Source organism: Choristoneura fumiferana, chromosome 9 (genome assembly GCF_025370935.1).
Source record: "Choristoneura fumiferana chromosome 9, NRCan_CFum_1, whole genome shotgun sequence".
Taxonomy (NCBI): domain Eukaryota; kingdom Metazoa; phylum Arthropoda; class Insecta; order Lepidoptera; family Tortricidae; genus Choristoneura; species Choristoneura fumiferana.
The window spans coordinates 10,860,840-10,868,478 of record NC_133480.1 but is presented as its reverse complement, the minus strand read 5'-3'; the positions used below and the strand labels follow the sequence as shown (position 1 = coordinate 10,868,478).

The following is a 7,639-nucleotide window of genomic DNA, read 5'->3' as shown; positions in this document are numbered from 1 at the left end:
AGAAATAAGCAACCTGAGATATGTATGCATAGAAAAAATTCGTGTCTAGATTCCTGTCCAGCGGTGGTGTAGGGGTTATAGCACGCAGCACGGATTGCTGAGGACCTGGGTTCGATTCCCAGCGCTGGTCTCTTTTTCTGGTTTTTTCTGTGCATCCATGTCTCAGTTTGTATTTTCGATATGGTTTCACGGGATACCCGTAAAAGTAACAAATTTGAAGTAACAAATTTGGAGTTGAAATAAAAAATACAAAAAGACTACGTAAATATACGCAATTACATATAACCATTTTTTGAGGCAAAGGGCGAACAACCATAATCTTTGTGCAATTCAATAAGACAGTGTAGTTGTTGTAATTGAAACCGGCTAGGATAGGAATCTCTACTTTTTTCTGATCACTAGGTCCTGAAACGTTTACATTGCGTTTTGAAAATGAGCATTAACCTTTAGTTCCCTCCGACAAAATCATCCACGAAATGTAAACTGATGATGTACGTTGACGATTTCATTGGAGCGAACTCAAGTCGCAATTTTGTACTAGCCACATCTGAACTAGGCACTGGCTGCGTTCCAGTTTCAAGGATGATTGGATATGCCTACGTATTTGAACTGTTTCAACATTGGATCGCGATTGCCCTACGTGCCGGAGCGCATGCGCCGCGCCTCGCCGGTTTTAGCGGGCGAAGGACCAAGTCAGTTTCGAAATAACCTACGTGACAACGTTTTCCGGGGGCAAATGCTTTCTTAATTTTTCTTATAATAACCCAACCACTGAGAAAAAGTTGAAAAAATCCTTACACTGTCATTTCAAAGTATGTATCTATATCTAGCTGGCTTTCATGTAAAAAAACCGCATCGCAATTGGTCCATGCATTTCAGAGCTACGATGTCACAGATAGAGAGGTTTTCCCAAGATGTTTTCTTTCACCGTAAAGCTCATGGTAAATTTCAATTGTAATTTCGCAACTCAAGAGGTGCAAGCTTGGGACCGAACTCACGACTCTTGAAAGGCCATGGGTCAAACCACTGAGCTACATGACTTTTTCAAACCTAATGGTATTTATAACTAACTGTCATTTATCAACGTCAAATTTTATGTAGGTGCAGTCACCACCACCATATCTGATACAACAAATTGTGCATAAATATCTGATACGACTCCATTACCAGCTAGTACCGTAACATATTAGAGGGGCAAGGGTCGTGTTCAATACATTATATCATTATTTTGTTGCAGGTAAGAAAGAACTCCGAGGAATTCTTAAAGAGCAGCGCGCTGACAACGTACGTATACTTCTGACCCATTAAACGGGTTTGCGAAATTTTAATGAACTTGAAATATGAGTACTGCAATGCAATGGAGGTGGTGGAATTGATTGGTTCAGGCGTTACTTTACGGAGGTCCACGTCAATGAATACACAATTTTTTTTTAGTACTACATTCGTTTTGTTTTGCAACACATATTTGCTCGGGTGACGACTGGGAGTACCTGACCATGAAACTTGAGGACCCAAGTTCGATACCCGGTCGGGGCAGATATTTGTATAATACAAATGTTTTTTCTCGAGTCTAGGACGGTGAATATGTAGGTATTTATCCTAGTATCCATTATACAGTTTCCTAGTAACCATAGTACAAAGTTTTGCTTAGTTTGGGACTAGGTCAATTGATGTCAAGTGTCCCGTGATACTTATTTATTTATATTTATATTATAAATTCAAAAGTTGTTTTTTTAACTTACCTATGTGACCTGTGTCATCTTGTCAATCTGCCAATTAACAAATTTTCTCAGAAGGTATCAATCAAACTTTATACCATACGAAATTATGCAACCAAATTAACAGTTGGTTGGTTTATTTAGTAGTAGTAGCTGTGTGGCCCGGTAGTAATATTTACTATCGCGTATGTAATTCACGGTTATTATTAGACAAGCAATCATTGCTAATTCGTATACAGGGTGTTTCGGGAGATGTGAGCAGGACCAAACCTGTGTAGGTAATCAGTAATAAATAAAAATGGTCTAAATTATAATAACAATCTCAGTTTACCATTGCCATTGAGTGAGGCCATTGAGCTCCAACACCTCTTTGTAGGCACCTATTTACAAAGTTGCCGTTACCTATCGTAACAATTGGCTACCAATTATTTGATTACTATTTAATGTGAGCTATTCATGTGAAGTAATTACCGTAACCCCAATGATGCGCAAAGTAATGACTACCCTCAGTCACCTGTCGCCGGAAGTATGCTAATTGCCTTGTGTTAAACTAAAGCACGCTAATCTGTGACATAATTATTATGAAAAGGAACTTTAGAGTGCACAGACAATACCTTCTGTGTTTTGTGACTGCCTGCTTTGTTCGTTATCGTGGGAGACTCTGTACACTGATTGTATCAATCCGTCTGGCAGATTTTGGTTAAGGTAAAGCTCTAGTTTCCTAGGATAGCGGCAGATACAGCCACCGTAATTCGCGTCTATGTTGACGATGTTGTCATTTTCCGCTCTCTAGGAATCTGCGCCAAAATGTTTACCTAAACAACGTTCAAGTGACGTCAATCACCACCGTATTATAGGTTGTATAGGACTTGAGTCATTTTACGAATATGGGACGTCGTCTTGTCTATACGTTACTACTATATACATCAGGTCATTTACCTATAGGTACGGCCGCTATTATGATGGCACTGCTATCCTAAGAATCCCAGGCAGCTTCAACTTTACTACGTTTTTTTTTAATAATTAGATATCAGGCCATTTTTTTGTATAAGGCAAGACGCTCATAAAAAAAATTGAATCCACCAAATTTTGGTCCGAGAAGATAATAAAAAAATGAAAATTGTTGTTTTTTCACCAAAAATGCTATCAGTAAATGTACTGTCGAAATATGTTTGAATATTGCAGTTTTAATACCCACAATCTGAATCATTAAATCGAACCAAAATAAAAATATTTTAAATAAATATTATATGTTTATATAAGGGATTTTATTCACATAAATACAAGAATTTATTTAAGTAAAAATAACCATATACAACTTAACTATAAACTAACTACCTAACTTAAAAACTGAATACCTACTAAATTAAATCTAAAAAAGGCCCCCGTGGCATGGTGCAAAAGAGGCTGGCATCAATAAAATGTTTAAATGAATTCGTAATCATCCAACATCTTTTCAGAAAATAACAAAATGAGGTTTTTTTTAAGTCACATTTTTACAAGAAATTGGATTCATCGCATTTTTTTGATTCAAGATCTAGTAACACCTTTCACGCGGTGCACTTTGAATATAGATCAATGCATGGAAACATTTTGTCTACTGCAATACTTTTTGCACTTTTTACTTTACGCTTTTGGTTTAGTCTGAATACTTCTTGTAAATTATTCGATGGGCCCGACAACTAAAGAAAGAAGGAAAACATTTATTCGTGACAAAACAAAACAAGATTAAAGTAGGTATAAAAATGCGCATATGGAGAAGATCAAAAAGTTGCACACAGCTGCATTAGCAGGTATTTATAATTACTATTATTATTTTCCATTGTGACACGAAAATTATCCATAAAAATGTATGATTAATTTTCGTGTCACAATGGAAAAAGTTAATGGTAATTTTAACTTCCTGCTAACGCAGCTTTAACAGGTGTGCAACTTTTTGGTCTTCGCCCATATAACGAAATGGCCCTAATTCAGGAAATTGCCAATCTTGAGAACTACGCTCTTTCTGTGTGCCTATACTGCATTACATATTACATCACCGCACTACCTTTTTATTTATTTATTTATTTTATTTATTTATTAGACATGCCAACAGTACATGAACAAGACATTTAAATTAATCTAAATTATAAGTTATAGCCCCCGCTCATGCACCAATAACAGGCATGCAACAGCATTGATCATGTTCGGGGAAATACACTAACAAGTAAAACTATAAGACCTACATAACATTAACTACATTACAATCAACTGTTTAACAATTAACGGGTTTTCCAAGCGACAGTTGCGGCATCGCCGGCCGAAACTAAATGTCTCCAAGGTCTGGTGATGTAACGGACGACACTTACTCTCTAACAATGTTAATCCCAAACACATACATGTATATAAAAAATGATTCTATGAAAGTGTAAATTTGTAATGTAAATTGATTATAAACGACGTGTTTGTTTGTTTTCGCGTGTTAAAAAGTTACGCGCAATTGATTGGATTCGATGGATTAAGTAATAATTACGAGCGCTTTTAGGTATGGGTGGATGTTACATGTAATGTATGTAAAAAATTAAAGTTTTGTAATACCTTTCTGGTAACATTTAATATTGACAGTTAAATTCTACGTCTTTTTATACAACCGATCATGTAAACATCTTACTCACTATTTTCACTAATGTTATAAATGTGGAAGTAACTCTGTATATCCTCACGCTTAAATCACTGAACCGATTTGGGTTTGGTATGAACATAAAATAGTTATTTATTCTCTAAAAGTTACATAATTCCTGCGGGATAGCGATAAACGAATTTACGCAGACAGAGTTGTGGGAAACACCTATATATTCTTAGAAACTCCTGTCACCAGGTACAGCATAATGCAGCAAACAGACGAACAATATGACAGAGAATAGAACTGTTTTAGCAGATCGTATCATAAATAAACTTGCGTAATTTTTTATTTAGTTGAACCGCAACCACAACTACAGTTCATCTTTTATACTGTGATAACTAATTATCATATCTGCAGCCTTTTCAGCAATACCCAATGTTGTTGCCATTGTATTGGCTCCTATTATTTGAGGCATGACGCTTGCATCAACTACGCGTAACTTCTTTATCCCATGTGCGAATAATTCATGATTTACTACGGAGTATGCATTTTCTTTTGGACACATTTTTGCCGTTCCAACAGGATGGAAGACTGTTGTCGCCATATGTCTTATGTAACAATTCCAGTAAGCATCAGAGTTGTATGCTATTTCTGAGCAAAATGGCAAGTCAATTTGAACATGCCTTGCACCAATCGATTTAAATGCGTTTATAGTTTCTAAGTTCAGTACATATTTTAGTCCTTCTATAAGTTGTTTTACGTCTTCTGGACTCTGGAAATAGTTAGCATTTACGACAGGCTTTGATGTTGCTGCATCGTCCGTTAGTAATATTTCACCTCTTGACTTCGGGCGTAATAAAGTTGGATAAATGCCAATCAATTCTTTTTCTTCATTTCATTTTATAATGGCTTGGACAACTTCAGGTATGTATCAAGTATTATTTAAGTAGTTCTCAGGTACAATACGATTGTTTATAGGTAGATGAAAGTGATGGAATTGTATATTGGGATTATCTTGGTTATCTGTATTGAGCCATAAAATCGGCGATGCTTAGTGTTGAAAATGGACCAGTGTTCATTAGTATGTATTCAATGATAAACATAGTAAATACTTCAGGCGTAATTGTGTAATTGCGTTTTGGTGTAAAGTAAAACGGAATAAAAATGTGATGATTTTTACCGACATGCAAATCTAGAATAGGTTTTATGTTTTTATCTTCGAGATGTGTTAGTTAGCCAATGGTAATTTTGCTCTCAGGGTCTATGATATGCAATCGTTCTGCTTCGTTTAAGTATATTTTCGCCGTGTTCAATCGTCTCCCCTTACGTATCAACATTTTCGTTAATCATGTTCCTGAAAAAACCTCATCATTTAACTTGTTGAATATTATGATATAAATTATAAAGAAGATTATTTTAAAATTTGTAATTATGTTGATCGAATTTCTTTTCGATCTTATAAAAATACGGTTTAAGTTCATCGTATCCCCAGCCTATATTCCCATGCTCTTCCCAACTGTTATAATCTGCGGGGTGCCCTTTTATGTAAAACATTGCGTTAATTGAACTTGACCCGCCCAGACCTTTTGCTTTACTCCAAGAGCAGCGGTTGTTTCTTAGACCTAAACAGCTCTTTCCATCTGAGAACGCGTGTAATTCCAGTCGGCATCTGTTTCTTAGTATATTGTACACAAAACTCAGAACCTGAAACGAAAATCAATTTAATTAATGTAGTTTTACAATATGTTTTTATTAAAGTGATTAAATTCTCCATCTCATTACCGGGAATTGTGGAGATTAAGTGGAGAGATGATAACTGATAACTACGTACCTACGTGCGTAACGTAACTAAATAAGTAAGAAAATGAGGTAAAGCATACATATTCATTCGACTCTTTTCATTACTACTTGAAGCAAGGCTGGCTTTCTGTAATGGGACGTCTCTTGTGGTCATTATTAAACTTTACCTACCACAGACTACCTATTAACGTATACGCGGAAATATTAAGGATCGTATAAATAGACTCCTTGCTTATTAAACTGCGTCGATGTCAATGTACAAGTTATTGCTGATATATTTATTAAGGCGCTACTACGGCGACTTTACATTTCAAGTTTACGATGAAAGAAAACATCGTGACGAATCTTGAGCAGTGCGAAGAAATTCAATGGTGTGTGTGAATTTCCCAATCCGCATTGAGTAAGCCATTTCATAAAAATAATAGGCTTGTGGAACGCATCGTTTAGGCAGAGATGACGGTGACATTGCTTGTATTGCTTCCGGGTTACAATTGAAGATATCGTCATAATATGTACCATAATATGTACCATTGTCAACCTTGATTATAATATATTCTTGAACAATATTTACAATAGCAGATATTCAGTTGCAGATATACTTCGGATCCATTCTGTGATACCTAAATATACCATACATGACTTGATACGTGAGTCCTTTAATAAAGTAATTACCTCATTGTAAACGCTGGGGTCACCTCCTGCTTCGATCAACAAGACTGACCATGCAAGCGTAGGAACTCAAACGGTTGACCAAGAGCGAGCCAGCCGTTCCAGCTCCCACCTCTATGAAGTCTTGGATGTTACCTCTGTAACAATGACCACGAAATAACTTTTTGGAAAAAATAAGTCAAAAGTAAATTTTGAGAACCCCATTATATAAATAAATAAATAAATATCACGGGACAATTCACACCAATTGACCTAGTCCCAAGGTAAGCTTAGCAAAGCTTGTGTTATGGGTATTATATGAGGGGGTTCTTCTACGTGTCTTTTTAGTTTCCCAAAACTTTCGAAAATACCGTCATTGTCAACAAGACTATGCCCACATGCATGACATGGTATAGGACCTGGGTTCGATTCCCAGCGCTGGTCTTATTTTTCTGGTTTTTCTGTGCATCTATATTTCAGTTTGTATTTTCGATATATGCTCGGATTCGGTATTAGCTGAGACTGGTACCCATTGCCAAACCTTTAGCAAATGTCCATTTGGGCACCATGTATTTAGGTATTTGTAGAAAATATAAATTGGTACTAGCAATAGGTACTAAATTTTATTGATTGCAATAATAAGAAATTAGACTTCTTAGCTAAAGTGAGCGACAAAATGACATTCAATATAATGTTGATAATTTCTTTTACCTAAATTTTTTTATATTGTTATTGAATCAAAAGTCCATCAAAATATTTGGGCACCATGTATTGGCAGGTATGCAGAAGTGTAGAAAATATAAATTGGTACTAGCAATAAGGTAATGAATTTTAATAATATTAATTGAACACTTCTTCAGCGTCAAGATGA

General features: G+C 35.8%; 1 protein-coding gene across 2 annotated transcripts in view; it reads left to right on the top strand.

Moving 5' to 3' along the window:
- Window positions 1-7,639, top strand: part of Flo2 (flotillin-2) — a 320,392-nt gene that overhangs the window by 224,176 nt on the left and 88,577 nt on the right. The gene's annotated exons all lie outside the window — the stretch shown is intronic.